Raw genomic sequence first — 6,889 nt, forward strand, 5'->3', positions numbered from 1 at the left:
CCTCCTCTGTCTCTACCCCCTCCACCTCCTCTTCACGCGCTACGTCACCAGCACGTGGGCTCCCCGCTAAGCGGAAGCCCGCTGATGATGCTAATTCCCTTTCCCAGCCAGTCACTGACAACCTTGTACATCAGGTCACGTCATTCATGCAAGATTTTGAGAAACGCATGATGGCGACACTTAACACATTCCGCTCTGAAACTCAAACGTGGATGAAGAACATTTCTGACCGCGTGGCGGCGCTCGAAACACGCCAGAGCTAGGGTGCCTCGATGCGCGCGCCCCCGCTTAGGGTGAGGTCACCCTTTGAACCACTCGACGCCGCCTCAAACTGTTTTCGCGCGCTCCCTCCGCCATTGTGTTGCCCGCGCCGACCTCGCCGCTCTGCTGTCGTGCGGGCGTCACTGCTAAGTGCCTGCGTTCGCGCGGCTTTCATCGCCGTGCAATGCCTGGATGTTGTGTTCCTCAATGCTCCAACCATGCGAGAAATGGTTGGAGGATGTTTCATTTTCCCAGAGACCCGAAAAGAAGGCTTCTGTGGCTGGTCCGGATCAAGCGTGACAAGTGGCAACCGACGAGCTCCTCATGTGTCTGTAGTGTAAGTGCCGCATGTTGGTTCAGTGGTGTTTTTGTTGCGATTTACCGCTTTTGCGTTTAGCCAGCTAAGTGTAGTACAAGATTTGTATTGGTCAGATGTCATTTTCGCACTATTCGTCTTGCTCGGCGTAAATAAAAAGGCACGCTTCCGCGCCGAACCGGTCATTGTCTGCTGCTTGCCTGTTTGCATCCGAAATTGCATGACACAATGTTTAAGCTCGTGAATGCGTACCAAACGTGCTTTCGCCGCTTCTGTTCATTAAAAAATAATTGCCTTTACGAGGCGCTTGTCAGAGAACCGCGGCCGGCACGAATCAAGGCACAGAGCACGACCACAAGCGAGGGCACATAAGCTGTGGCAATTACTCTGCATCTGGGTCGTCTAGGAGCCAAGATGAATTCATTTACTTACGATTTTTTGAGTTTTTGACACGTATGCTGCGTTGGGTAGCTTGCGCTGCCTATTAGCCCTATGCTTCGCCCAACGACACCGCACTAATTCAGTGAATGAGATAAACAGTATATGTTGTTATGTGCAGATTAAGGAGCTCATTCGATTGATTCGACTGATATATTTGGACTACGCTGTTGTCTTGCGTGCTGTTGTTTTCATTCTCGAGCAGGCAATGTGGGGCTAATTCCAATAACACATTAATCTGCAGGCTCATTTCGAAGACAAGAGCTTCGAACAAAACCGCGCGGACGGTTGGAAAAAACTCAAGCCCAATGCTGTCCCAACGGTGTTCCCATTCAAAGGTCAGATACCTCCTAACCTTGGTGTTTGCTACCATGTTGCTTATCGCCTCGTCGTCTACATTTGAAAATTTTACGTGATGAAGTGGTTGATTTGCATACGTGTTAAATTTTCTGCCGCGTCTTCTATGGACCCTTTTCAAAACTTTGGAGGTCAGCTTCTTGGCACAGCAAAATTCCTTCACCTTGGCCGCCAAACCAGCTTTGGAGTCAGAAAAATGTAGAATGCTGCAAACATATATAGTCTGAACAATGCGGCGTTCCTTTCCTTCACACGATACGCTGTCGGGATAAAGGGATTAGAACCAGTTTTGCCTAGCCACTCCTTTTTTTGAAGGAGGGTGAAAAACAGCTGCACCTGACGTTTAGGATGGGCCGCCATGGTGAAGAGTCCTTTGCAATGCAGAAAAGCTTACTTCGGAGTTTTGCAAAAGGACCACTATTTTAAATATGTAATGTGCTATTTTTCCTTATTTATATGCTTCCAGAACTTCCTAAAGAGCGAAGACCACCGAGGGACCGAAGTGTGCACATGCCTGCATTATTTAGTGATGACGCTGCCGCACAAGGTTCTTCACCAGAAGTGACAAACGTCCTTCCCTTAAATACGCAAGAAGATCCTCCAGCAGATTCATTATCAGACGGAGTGATAAATGGGACATTGGTGGCTACAGAAAAAAGCAATGCTAGTGAGCAATTTACTTCGACCACCACGGATGTACGGCCTCAAGAAACTGCAGTGGCTCGTGCGACCCAACCCTTTGATTCTGGGGCAGCAGAGCTTTGGAAGAAGATAGCAGATCTCTCAGCAGCCAATAACTAGCTGAAACAACACCACAGAGAATCTAAGAACACTGTAAAAAAACTACAGAAGCAGAATCGTAAGCTGCAGAAAGAGGCAGCTAATTTCTCACGAAATACGAAGTTTTTAAATGAAGACCAAATTCGTGCCCTTTCTCGGAACAACAATCGTGGCAATTCATGGTCAGCGCAAACAGTAAACCAAGGCCTAAAAATTAAATTTGCGTGTGGAACCACTGGGTATGAAACGCTCAGAAAGATTGGCTACCCTCTCCCATCAAGCAGAACGTTAGCAAGAAGAATTGAGATCCTGAAGTTTCTGCCAGGTATCCTGCATGAAGTGATCGACGTAATGAGGTCCAAAGCAGAGGGAATGGAGGATGTGGAAAAAGACTGCGTTCTCTTTCTAGATGAAATGGAGATAGCACCCGGATTTGAACTCGACCGTGGAGAAGACGTGCTTTTGGGAGGAACGACCTTGCCCTCGAAGCCTGAAGAGGCAGCCAACCATGCTTTGGTCTTTATGCTAGGTGGGGTAAACCAAAGATGGAAGCAAGTGATAGCCTATGAATTTACTGGTAGGCACGTGGACGGCTCTGTACTCAAGACATATGTCCTGGAAATAGTTCAGATATGCAGCCAGATTTCTCTAAGAGTACGGGTAGTCACCTGTGACATGGGTGCAGCAAACCGCGCTATGCGGAGAGAATTTGGCTTTTCGAGTCACCGCCATTCAACAACTTCGTGCTCAATACCCCACCCAACCCTAGATGGGAAGGAACTTTTTTTCATCTCTGACCCAGCACATGTCCTTAAGAACCTGAAAGGACAGCTTCTAAGCTCTAAAGTTTTCACACTGAGTGATGATACAGTAAGCGAGAACGGATTGCCTTCCTCGAAGGTGAAACTAGAGCATGTACAGGCCGTCTTGGATTATGATGCTGCCAATGAGCTTAAGGTAGCACCAAATTTATCAGAAAACCACATTAGTGGTGGACACTTCACCAAGATGAAAGTTGGAGTCGCTGTCCAGCTCTTCCGCGAAGCCCCGCCAGCTATTCGGTTCCTAATAAAAGAAGGAGTGATTGAGCCAGAGGCCGAAACAACAGCGTGGTTTATGGACCTCGTTTCTAGGTGGTACGCCCTTATGTCAGCGCGTCATCCCACCATGGCGCTAAGCCGCAGAAACATGACTAAATATCATGCCGCCTTAGACACACTGCGTATGGCAATAGACACGATCAGAGAACTCAAAATGGGCACTGGATCTCAGTGGAAGCCATCGCAAGCAGGGGTCCTAATTGCAACAACGGCTGTCCTTCGCCTTCAAGATGTGCTTCTTGGCAGTGAAGGGTATGAATTCCTTCTCACGAGCAGGCTGTTGCAAGACTGCCTAGAAAACCTTTTTTCTGTGGTGCAGCTCATGAAGCCAGTGCCCACTGCGTACGACTTGAAGTGCGCACTTCGACTCATCAGCGTCAGCCACTTTCTTCACACTCCTAGGTCGACAAGTTACGAGCTTGACGACCGGGAATACCTTGTCGATCTGCTTGCACACGCCAAGAAGGAAGGTACAGAAAACGAAATCGATGAAATCAATGATTCGGAAATCCTGTTCATTGAAGAGCTCACGTCAACCGAGTGCCGTATCTTGTTTTACCTTGGCGGTTTTATTTTGAAAGGAATTATAAAATGCATAACTTGTGCGCAGTGCAAGGCTGCTCTCCTTGGCAACCCTGACGATGAGTATGCTTCCCTCACTGCACTCAAGGAGTACGTCAGGGATGGACAAAACCTCGTATATCCTAGCAGGGATGTAATGAAAACATTGAAAAACTATGAAGAGCATTTTACCGCCGTCAATTCATGGTGTACCGGCACATTTTTCACCATGAAGTCGCCACTTTGTTCTTTGATCGCATATCTTGAACAGATAGACAAGCCCCTTGTGAAGACTTGCATGGCTCACAAAGAGCGAATAAGAAAAATGTTGACTGCTGCGTATGCCAGAGTGAGGCTCCGAATTCATCTTCGCCAAATTCCGAGCCCTCATTCTAGTGGCCACGGAAGCAAAACTTGTGCTGGAGTCAGCCTTGCGTAACCAAGCCGGAATATGAAGTTCCGCGAAAGTTTTGCTTCGAAACCTGAATTCTGCATCTATGTATATATGCAATCACAACTGTTTCGTCAATTACAGTCATCTATTTAACATAGATGTCTACTTTGAAAAAGTGCAATAATGGTCGCGTTCCCATAAGCAGAAATATTGGTAACTTTATTGTGTGTTTTCATAACCACTGAATAAACGATTTCATGTTTGCTTGGGTAACAGTTTTTGTTTTCATCCAGGTATACCAAGACGAACAGGCGAGTGCTTATATTTTATTACCGTTGCTGATAATCGTTTTTTTTTTCAGAACGTGCGAAACCAAGACGCTGTGTCATTGACCGCGTCTGCTCAGTTTTCTTACCCATCCATTGCAGTCACCTGTATTGGGACATTCATAGCTACAAATTTAATAAAGAACGCCAAAGAAGCTTGGGCAGAAATCACCCGATGTGTTCCAGCAGTTCTAATAAACTGAGTAGTTTGAAATTAACTACAAAACAAGTGAACAGAATTAAATGCTTTCAATTGAGGGAGATGTGATCTAAAATAAATGTTCAATCCCCCCCCCCTCCTCCACGCAGTGGATTGTGGCATTTTTCAAGCGTTTTGTTCTCGACATTAAACATGCGCAGGAATGATAACATCAACAGGGCTGCCAATGCCCGTGGTGGTATGCAGAATACGCCTTGTCATAACCGTCATCGAGATTTAACTGAAAAGCGACTCAAAACTTTTTATTTCATGATCCTCTGCTTAGTAACGGTTCCTTTCATCGGAATCTATCGCAAACCTCGGTAAATAAACGTTTTCAGGATTTTTTTTCCTTCTGCTTCTCTAGGAGTATGGTCGCTTCACTCGAGTAAGCGACCTGACGACGCAAATTTATGTTGGGACGGGTTGCTGTTTCCACGCACCAAAGGGTTCAGTGCATAAGAGATAGGTTTTGAACTCTAGCGATAGATTCTAGGAGAGCTTCACTGACATATTTGGCGCATATCTTGCATACCCGCTTTCATTGTTACTGTCGACGCCTTGATGTTGGCTGCTTGTCCTGTTTTTAAAAGCACAAGGCAGGCTCTCCAACAAAATTAAGTATTATATTCTCATGTAAAACAAAAGCGCACCAGAATATTCCTTATTTTTCTTACTGTAAGCGCCCGCGGCAAGCCAGAAGCGAGCAGACCTCCCCCCACGAGAACGAAACCTGTGTGCCGCGGGCGCGAGAATGGCGGCCGCCGTAGCAGACGACGCAGCTGTCCTCACCCTGAGCGGAGGCGCGGGCATCGAGGCACCCTAGCCAGAGCAATCAAGAGGCGTCTGTCGCGCAAATCCAAACGCAATTTCTCGATCCTCCCCCCAGAGGTCATATGTCACCCGTTACACCTTCAGCACTCTCCGTCATTGTCCAAACTGGCTGCGACACCCCAAACCATTAAGGCATGGCAGTGGAACTGCAGGGGGTTTCGTTCAAAACGAGGCAACCTGCAGTTTCACTTACAGATTCTTTTCAGCTGCGACACCCCCAGTGTCATTGCGTTTCAGGAAACGCTAACGTCAGTCAAGCTCCGTAATTACACTACATACGAACCAGCTACTCCACCACAGACCAGGGTCGCCACACTAGTCCATTGCAAGCTAACTGCGATAGAGCACCCGTTAGAGATAGACGACGTGGACGGTCTCTTGCTGGAGCTCCTTCCCCGCACACGCAAATCACTGTCTTTTCATCCTAAATCTCTACCGCCCTCCCAAATGTCCTCCAGCCCCTCTTCTTGCTGCTCTCCGCAAGGCGATATCGATAAGCTCGAACAACTCGCTGCTTATAATGGGTGACTTCAGCGCCAACCACATCAGCTGGGGGTACCGCAAAAAATGTTGTAAAGGCACCTCCCTATGATCATTCATTCAGGACGAAGGCCTCTCTCTGCTTAATGACACCATGTTCCCCACGCGGATCGGGTCAAGTGTTCAACACAACACCAGCCCAGACCTCACACTTAGCAAACACATCCATGACAGCCGATGAGTCAACACAAACCATTCACTTGGCAGTGACCATTATATAATTTCCACAGAGCTCAATATTTCTTCAATTACGCCGCTAAAACGACGAGGAGTTCAAGTGGTGAACTGGGACAAGTTCCGCCAGATACGGAGGTTGGCCCCGGACACCATCACAGACCTCTCTGAATCGACCGACACCATCACCCGCGATGTCGCCCGCGCTACTTCCACCATTCCCGAGCCTGAGGACACGTCGAGTGCTGATAGGCGCCTTCTCCATATGTGGGAAGCACACGCCAGCCTTCAGCGGCGCTGGCTATGTCAAACGCACAATAGACCTCTTAAACGACGTATCTCTAACCTTGTGTGCGAGATTGAAGCGCATGCACGCGACCTAGCCCATCAACAATGGGGACACCTCTGCGACCGCAGGAGTGACAATTTAGGCCTCAAAAACACTTGGTCCCTACTGAGGCATCTCCTCGACCCGCGTCACTCCAAGGCTACCCAACACAGGAATATCACACGCATCTTGCATCAACTCCCCCTCTCAGACGACGCGCTTATCCAAGCCCTTAAAGATCAATATCTAACCACAACCCATCCCACGCCTCTTCCCCCGTA

The 6,889-nt window shown here is 47.9% G+C and overlaps 1 long non-coding RNA gene across 1 annotated transcript; it reads left to right on the top strand.

Annotated features, from left to right (window-relative positions):
* Nucleotides 1-280: 280 nt before the first annotated feature.
* LOC146179707 (uncharacterized) lies at nucleotides 281-4,753 on the top strand. The gene is made up of 3 exons (XR_014700754.1): nucleotides 281-598; nucleotides 1,260-1,353; nucleotides 4,569-4,753. It is a non-coding gene; the product is annotated as an uncharacterized LOC146179707 (long non-coding RNA).
* The last annotated feature ends 2,136 nt before the right edge of the window (nucleotides 4,754-6,889 follow it).

This window comes from Amblyomma maculatum, chromosome 9, assembly GCF_055883805.1.
Source record: "Amblyomma maculatum isolate TAMU_Amacu chromosome 9, ASM5588380v1, whole genome shotgun sequence".
NCBI classification, from domain to species: Eukaryota; Metazoa; Arthropoda; class Arachnida; order Ixodida; family Ixodidae; genus Amblyomma; species Amblyomma maculatum.